The following is a 6986-nucleotide window of genomic DNA, read 5'->3' as shown; positions in this document are numbered from 1 at the left end:
AAATGAACGGTTGAACACCAAAATTTAAATTTTAACTGTAGGCCCGCCTATACACCAAATGCTGCGCAAAAATATATCCTATATTCGCGTATTTTCAGATTTTTGTTCATGATTTTTTTTTTGCCCCTTTAATAAGCATTTAAAATATTCACAAATTATATGGATAAAATGGTTTTCTAAGGCCAAACACTATATTTCTAAGGCTATAGATGATTTATAGGCTATTATAAATGTTTCTGAAAAAGTAACGAGGCATTTTAATTGTTTATTAATAAACTAGTATTTTCTAAATCGGCTGCAACATATCTCCATCTCCGCTGTAAAGCAGATGCGCCTTTAGAGAAGAAATTCATATGGATTACATAATCAGACTGTATTTTCTTTTGATTCGAATTTGTTCGTTTAAAAGTGGACATTTCAAGCTTTAGCCTATGGGCTTGTTTATTTTGAGACGCGATCCAGTTCACGGAGACCATAAAAGAGCGCGACTGATTGTTTTATTTTATTTTACAAAAGCACAACGTTTTCTTGTTATTGTGAGTTTACACAAATAAAAGTAGTTGCGAATGATGTATTGTTGCGAATGATGTTTATTTTCTATGACCAGAAATGATAGAGTAGTAGGCCTATTTTAAGTTGTTTCCACTGTTGATAGAAAAACGGAAGTGCTCGCGCCCGCGCCTCGTGCAGCAAGCGCGCTCCACACTCAGATTACATGCGCTTCTTATGCGCTTCTTGAGGCAGACTCGACTCACACTAGCACACACACGCAAGGTCTCTCGCTCTCTGCCGTTGCGCGCGCTACACAGTTTGAACATACATATTCACGTAGCCTTTCGAAAACCGGGACATTCAGTGTCCCGGGAGAGTGCGTAAATTTCCCGGGACAGGTTATTAAAAAGAAGGACAATCCCGGTAAAACCGGGACAGGTGGCAACCCTACTCATGGACAGACAGAGCGACAGGAGGTGAGCAGAACACACTGGTCTTCTCTCAGCATATTTTTAGCATTTTCATTCTGCTTAAGAAGCTTGAAAATGAGAATAACCAGAAAAGTTAAGGCCGCTCAGTGTGGGTGGTTGTGAATTTATAAAGTGTTGCTCATTACATAACTGAGTGGGACAAAATGTGGGCCACTCATTCTCTAGTTTTGAATCAGCCCTTATTTGATATTCCAATGGTCCAGATTTTCAGTTGTGAGAAATATATGACTTTACACACATAGGGTATGATGCAGCGCACATGTTCCAGGCACATTGCTCTTTTGATATCTCACCATCTTGACCCTCTATATTCAACACCGGCCTTGTTCAGTGTTGCAAATGACAAGAACACACAAATGCCACCTGTTTTGTGGTCTCTGTTGACATGTCCCTGCATCAGTTACAGTAAATATTTGCATGAGTGCACAAATGTCAAAAACACTGTAGGCTTCTTCCTGCAGACGGACGTATCTGAGCGCATCGTTCTACACAACAGGCATCTCTCTGTTCTTGGTTCTTACTGGCATCCTGCTGAGCAACAAGTGCAGCCATTGGCTGTGCACTAAAGGGTTCGGTGAATATGTGATGCTAAGTCTGCCTAGAATTGTGCTCTTCATGCCAGAGCTTTTGAAATTCAGAGCCAGGGACTGCAGTGCGCTCAGGGCTGCCAAATACAGTGCATGTCAAGGGTATCTTTAAGGAGTACAGCCTGTATTGAAGTTAGGCCTACTGAGCATACAAATAAGCAAGTCATTATAGTTTGATGGATTTTTCTAGCCTTAATTGGGATAACTTTGATAAAATACTTTGACTTAAAAAAAAAAAAAATTATGTATGATATCATACCCTTATATCATCCTATCCAGGTTTAAATGCGATAATAACAGGCTGGCTGTAAAATATCCAGTTTTATATGGGTAATAAAATAAATCAAATAAATAAATGCATGCATTAACATGAAAGATACATTTCTTTAAATGAAATAAAATTATAAAATCATTTAAATTTTATTTTTAAATGTATTTTAAAAATATGACATTTTATAGATTTAAATATGAGCTGAAAATAATCTATAAAATAAGCTCTGAAAAATAGCTGATAAATTAAACAAAACTGGAGATTTAATATATATATATATATATATATATATATATATACAATTTAAATATATATTTAATATATAAAACATTTTATAATAACATATTACATTTAAAAATATATATTATAATAATTTATTCAAATTAATGTAATGCTTGGATTCAATTACAGATTTTTGTATTACTATTTTTTTTAAATATGTAAATATTATATTTATTTTAAAATGTTAAATAGCTGTGCACATCTATGCTTAAACATTAAAATTAAATCTATATTGTACAAAATCAATTTAAAAAATACACTTGGTAAACAAAAAAACGAGACAATCCTAGTAATGCTTCTTATTTATGAATTTATTCTCAAATGTAAACTTCACTATTTCATGCATACAAGTTAAGACAGACAACATACATTATTTGACAAATTCTTGTTAATTCTCATATTTGCATAGGACATAGTCACAATATTGTCTAACATGTAAAAAAAAAAGGTCATAAAAAGATACAGCAGAGCAACCATAGACCAGCAACAATAATATAATCTGATTAATTCAAGGAACTGTACAACTGTAATACTTCACTGTAGTGATTTGGTTGATTGCAAATCAAAATAAAATCAAAAATAGTTTCATTATGCGGCAGTTGTCTTGAATGAGGTTATGGAGAACAGAACTGGCCATTGCTAAAGAAGAGCTATTGTACAAAGTACAGAGGTGCTGGGAAATAGAAACCCAGCGCAATGTAGTCACTGGAGCAGGCATCACACGGTGTCGTTAAAAGAGATTGTTAAAATACAGACGAATACGTACAATAGGAAGGCAAGTCGAGTTCACGCGGCGAACGTCTACAGGACAGCATGAGGCCGCTAGTGCCTCATTACGATTCAATATACAACATTTATTGAAATCTCTACAATAGGAGAGTGTTAGCACACGATGTGCTTAACTGCTATGTATGAAGAGGGAGGAATTTGAAATAATTTCGTTCCCATATCGGGAACAACGAACACATGATTTCACAGGTGTCGGAGAAAAAAGTCAAATGGAAGCGAGAATTCGTTCAGTCTTTCAGATGGCTCTTTCACAGTGTCTTATTTTCAGACCGGGGTTTAATCATATGGGAAATGTTGGCGTATTAATTTGAAATGAGTTTCGGTGTTCGGTAGGGGGTCGTCTGCATGATTCTCCCCAAATTAGGGTAGTTTGGTCACCACACCTGGGGATCAGAGTCAAATGGGCGCCCTTCGCTTTTTACAGGCGTGAGGTTGTGCGAACCCAACCACACGATTTGGCAGACGACCAGACTAACAGAAATGACCACAGCCCTCAAAAGCAGTTAGTGTCTCCTGAGCGGAGCAAGAGACGAAACATAAACAACAGTCGAAACTAAGCCACGGCTAAGACTTCAATCCACATCCACCATTAGGTTACCATTACGCAGACCTAAACTTTTCAGCCCATGGCATCGTAAATATCCATTTCTGAAGTTACGCTCACTGTCTAGTGATTCCCGAAGCGTGTCAATGTCTGAAGCTTTGTTAACCTGGATACACAATCACTAAATGGCATTTAAACATCCATAGGTTCTTTGGAGAAACATCTAACTGCAAAAACACAGTGTAACTTTCAACAGTACGAGATCTTTGACTGCACGGTGGGACTATAAAGACAATGCTGTACAGTTGTTTTGTATGTGGATTTATTCCCAGATATGTATTCCTTGGGACTATATTAAATCAAAAAAGCCTTTCCAATGGCTTAGAATGTGTAAATAACGGTTAACCAAGTCGAACATAGTTGATTTTGCATATCCATGTTGAAAACAGCCTAGTTTGATTGATTCCACTAAAAATGAGTTTAGGGTGCATTCATCTTTTGTTTAGAATCTGTCAGCAAAACAAATATTCTTCGGAAACTTTCCAACTAACGCGGCATGAACATTCATTACTTCGATCCTGAAGCCTTTGGTAACGTCTTTAAAACAATAATTCAATAAGAGACTTCCAATGCACCCAATGCCAAAAGTGAGGGCGAAATTACATGTCGTGGCACTACAGCATCCTTGGCAATCGCATCCTACAGCTCTTTAAAGTAAAACGTCATCCTCCTTCAGCACTGAGAACATCAGTTATTCAAACTGACCTTATTTTGCATGGGAAGACAATATTGGAACTGATAACTGCACACTTGTATGGAAGCCATCTTGTCTGTTCTCTATTCTGAGAGGGTCAAGGGTTCTGTTTAATGTATCAGAACATGGCTGTTTCTTTCGGTAAAGAGAGTATGTAGCAGTTTACAGACAAATAAATGTCAGAAGGACAGCAAAGAGGAAAAAAGTTAAGTACCAAATTGAACTATAGTAACAAAAGTCATGTAATACATCACAGTCAAAAAGAGTAATTGCAAAATAAATACATAAAGAAATTAAGCTTTGATGCATTGGTTGGATATAACTAAGCAGCATATTTATAGCAAATGTAATTGCAATCCTTTGGAATGGTCGAGCTTTCACATAGGATGGTGGACAGGTTAATTTCTGAGTTTTCACTTTTACTAATATGTGCATTTGTTCTGTACAACAATGACAAATGAAGAAAAACAACTAAAGGAAACAAAAACTACATCGAGATCACGGCAAAGGGGGAAAATTAGAAATACTTGCGAATCTAAAAACATCATTCACCCCGCTACATACACATAAAAACGTACATCACTCTTAGAAAACTGTACAAGGTCATTTTTATCTTGACTATCACTGTATATGATCAAATAAAATCACCCTTCTAATGCCTTTGGCACATTTTATAGAACTAACATGCAGTTTGTTGAATGTAGGATTCAAATGCAATCAAAATCATTAGTTGGATTTTGTGAACAAATAGCCTTATACAAAACAAATCGTTTCTGGATGAGTCGGGAGTGTGGGTTTATGCAATCCACTGGTAAAATGAGTTACACGAAAGATGATTCGCTTTCAATATGATGCTCTGTGGCTCATAAGACCCTGATAATTCATAAAAAATATTGTTTTAAATTTACAATTCTTTCAGATATGAATTCCCCTACCCCACCCCATCAAAAAAAAAAAAATCATTTTCATAACCTTCTTGATTTTTTTTAGAGGTATGAGTTTGAAAAGATACATGACAGAAAAAAAATTAACACATATATGTGGAATTCTAACGTTAAATAACAAAGAAAACAATAAAACATGAATGTGACTATCTACTCACAATGCTGTGGTCTCTATGGTAATGCGATATCGAACTTGATTGTGCGAATCGCACTCAGTCTCACGCAATGCTTTTGAGAAGTCAGGATATTTCCCTTTTTTTTCAACTAAAACCACCTTTTACCCTCCATGTTTCTGAATTTGGTGGTTATACACCTATATCCTGCTCCTGACAAAGAGCTTTCAGTGTCTTTCAGTGTCCAATTTTACTAGCATCGTTGCAACAGACCGAAAAGAAAGCCTTATGAAACACTAACAAACTTCGCAAGAAATATCAGTTATAATAATAATAACAGCTAAGATCTGAACACAAAGAAAATCAGAAAAATTACACCACAATGCAGAAATATAACAAATAAAGGGAAATGAGTACATCCATGGGTTGTAAGCCGAGAAACGTAGCAGGTACAGTTTGACTTGTCATGACCTAGACATGTTTCCACCTGTGTTCAATGGTCTTGCTTCGCATTCAAGTAGTATCGGTACAGTGAAAAATACAGAAACATAAGCACACGTGTTCGGTTTGACATGTAATTCACACTAACCCGGGCTGACTGAATTTCCATTGAGAAAATACATTTTTTCAGTAAATATTATAAGGAAAAAAATATATATTTAGTCGTGTATACTCTATCTAACCAGTACCCAAATGCGAGAGACTTCTGCTGCCTGCAGGTTTCGGGTTTTCGAGGTTCACTGAACGATACCCAACATGTTTAACCGGGTTTGAGAAGTACTAATGAAGAAGAGGTTGGTTCAGACCGGCCTTATTCCGCCCTTGTATTTCCTGAAATACCCTCTCCTAACCGGCAGTTGGGGGAATTTGCAGATACAATCAAGGGCGGTTGAACAGATACTAATATAAAATGTCTACAAATGAGTAAAGATTCTTGCACACAGTGAACATATGTGGCCAGCTTTCTTTGGAAGTAAAGCTGATGTGAAATTCTGGAGGAGAAATACGCTAAAGTTGGCAACGTCGCGATGGCGATGGTTGACGTCGCATCTGAAATAACTGTCGGGGCGAGGGGAGTGTGCAACCCCAGCTAGACGGCTTTACGGGTGGGTTTATTGCAGAAATAATGCCGCCGTGGCACTGTTTATTTTGATTAGGGCTGTTTTCTTTAGCTGAAAGCCATGATTATGTGTTTTTTTTGTTTTTTTTGCGGGCTATGAGAGAGGCCCTGGGAGGGGGATGGGGGACTGTTAGGAAGGATAAAGGGGGGACAAGGCCTGGCATTCACAGGCCTCCCCACCTGCTCCTCAAACCCCGGAGCGCTCGTCCAGCTGGGTGGCTCTGATGCTGGTCTCCCCGCACTGGGCATGGAGGGTGTGCAAGGAAAACGTGCAAGATAATATGAGACGAGAAAAGACAAGATGGCTGGTTTTGACTAATGAGCTTATGAATATAAAGTGAAAAACTGTTACAGAAAAGTTATTAAATGAATATTAAAGTGTCACTTTAGGAACATTGCCCGTGTGGGAAAGTGAGACCGTGAATGAGGCGGCACCACAATAGTTTTGATAGTGGTGCCTCAGTTCCTGGAGGGTCTTGTATGCCTTTCGCCTGAGCGAGTAAGGCCCCGGTCGACAGTTTCTCATGGTGTCCCTTCATCCTCGGAGGCTGAAGCAACAAAGGACGGCAAATTCATTGTTCAATTGATATGTATGAATA

The 6986-nt window shown here is 37.6% G+C and overlaps 1 long non-coding RNA gene across 1 annotated transcript; it reads left to right on the top strand.

Moving 5' to 3' along the window:
• The first annotated feature begins 2360 nt into the window (after positions 1–2360).
• Positions 2361–5196, top strand: LOC130099320 (uncharacterized). The gene is made up of 2 exons (XR_008808377.1): positions 2361–4313; positions 4422–5196. It is a non-coding gene; the product is annotated as an uncharacterized LOC130099320 (long non-coding RNA).
• Positions 5197–6986: the final 1790 nt, after the last annotated feature.

Source organism: Rhinichthys klamathensis, unplaced genomic scaffold (genome assembly GCF_029890125.1).
Source record: "Rhinichthys klamathensis goyatoka isolate OS25496 unplaced genomic scaffold, OSU_Roscu_1.1 h1tg000228l_1, whole genome shotgun sequence".
Classification (NCBI taxonomy): Eukaryota; Metazoa; Chordata; class Actinopteri; order Cypriniformes; family Leuciscidae; genus Rhinichthys; species Rhinichthys klamathensis.
The sequence above is the reverse complement of the archived record's forward strand: the minus strand, read 5'-3'. Positions and strand labels throughout refer to the sequence as shown.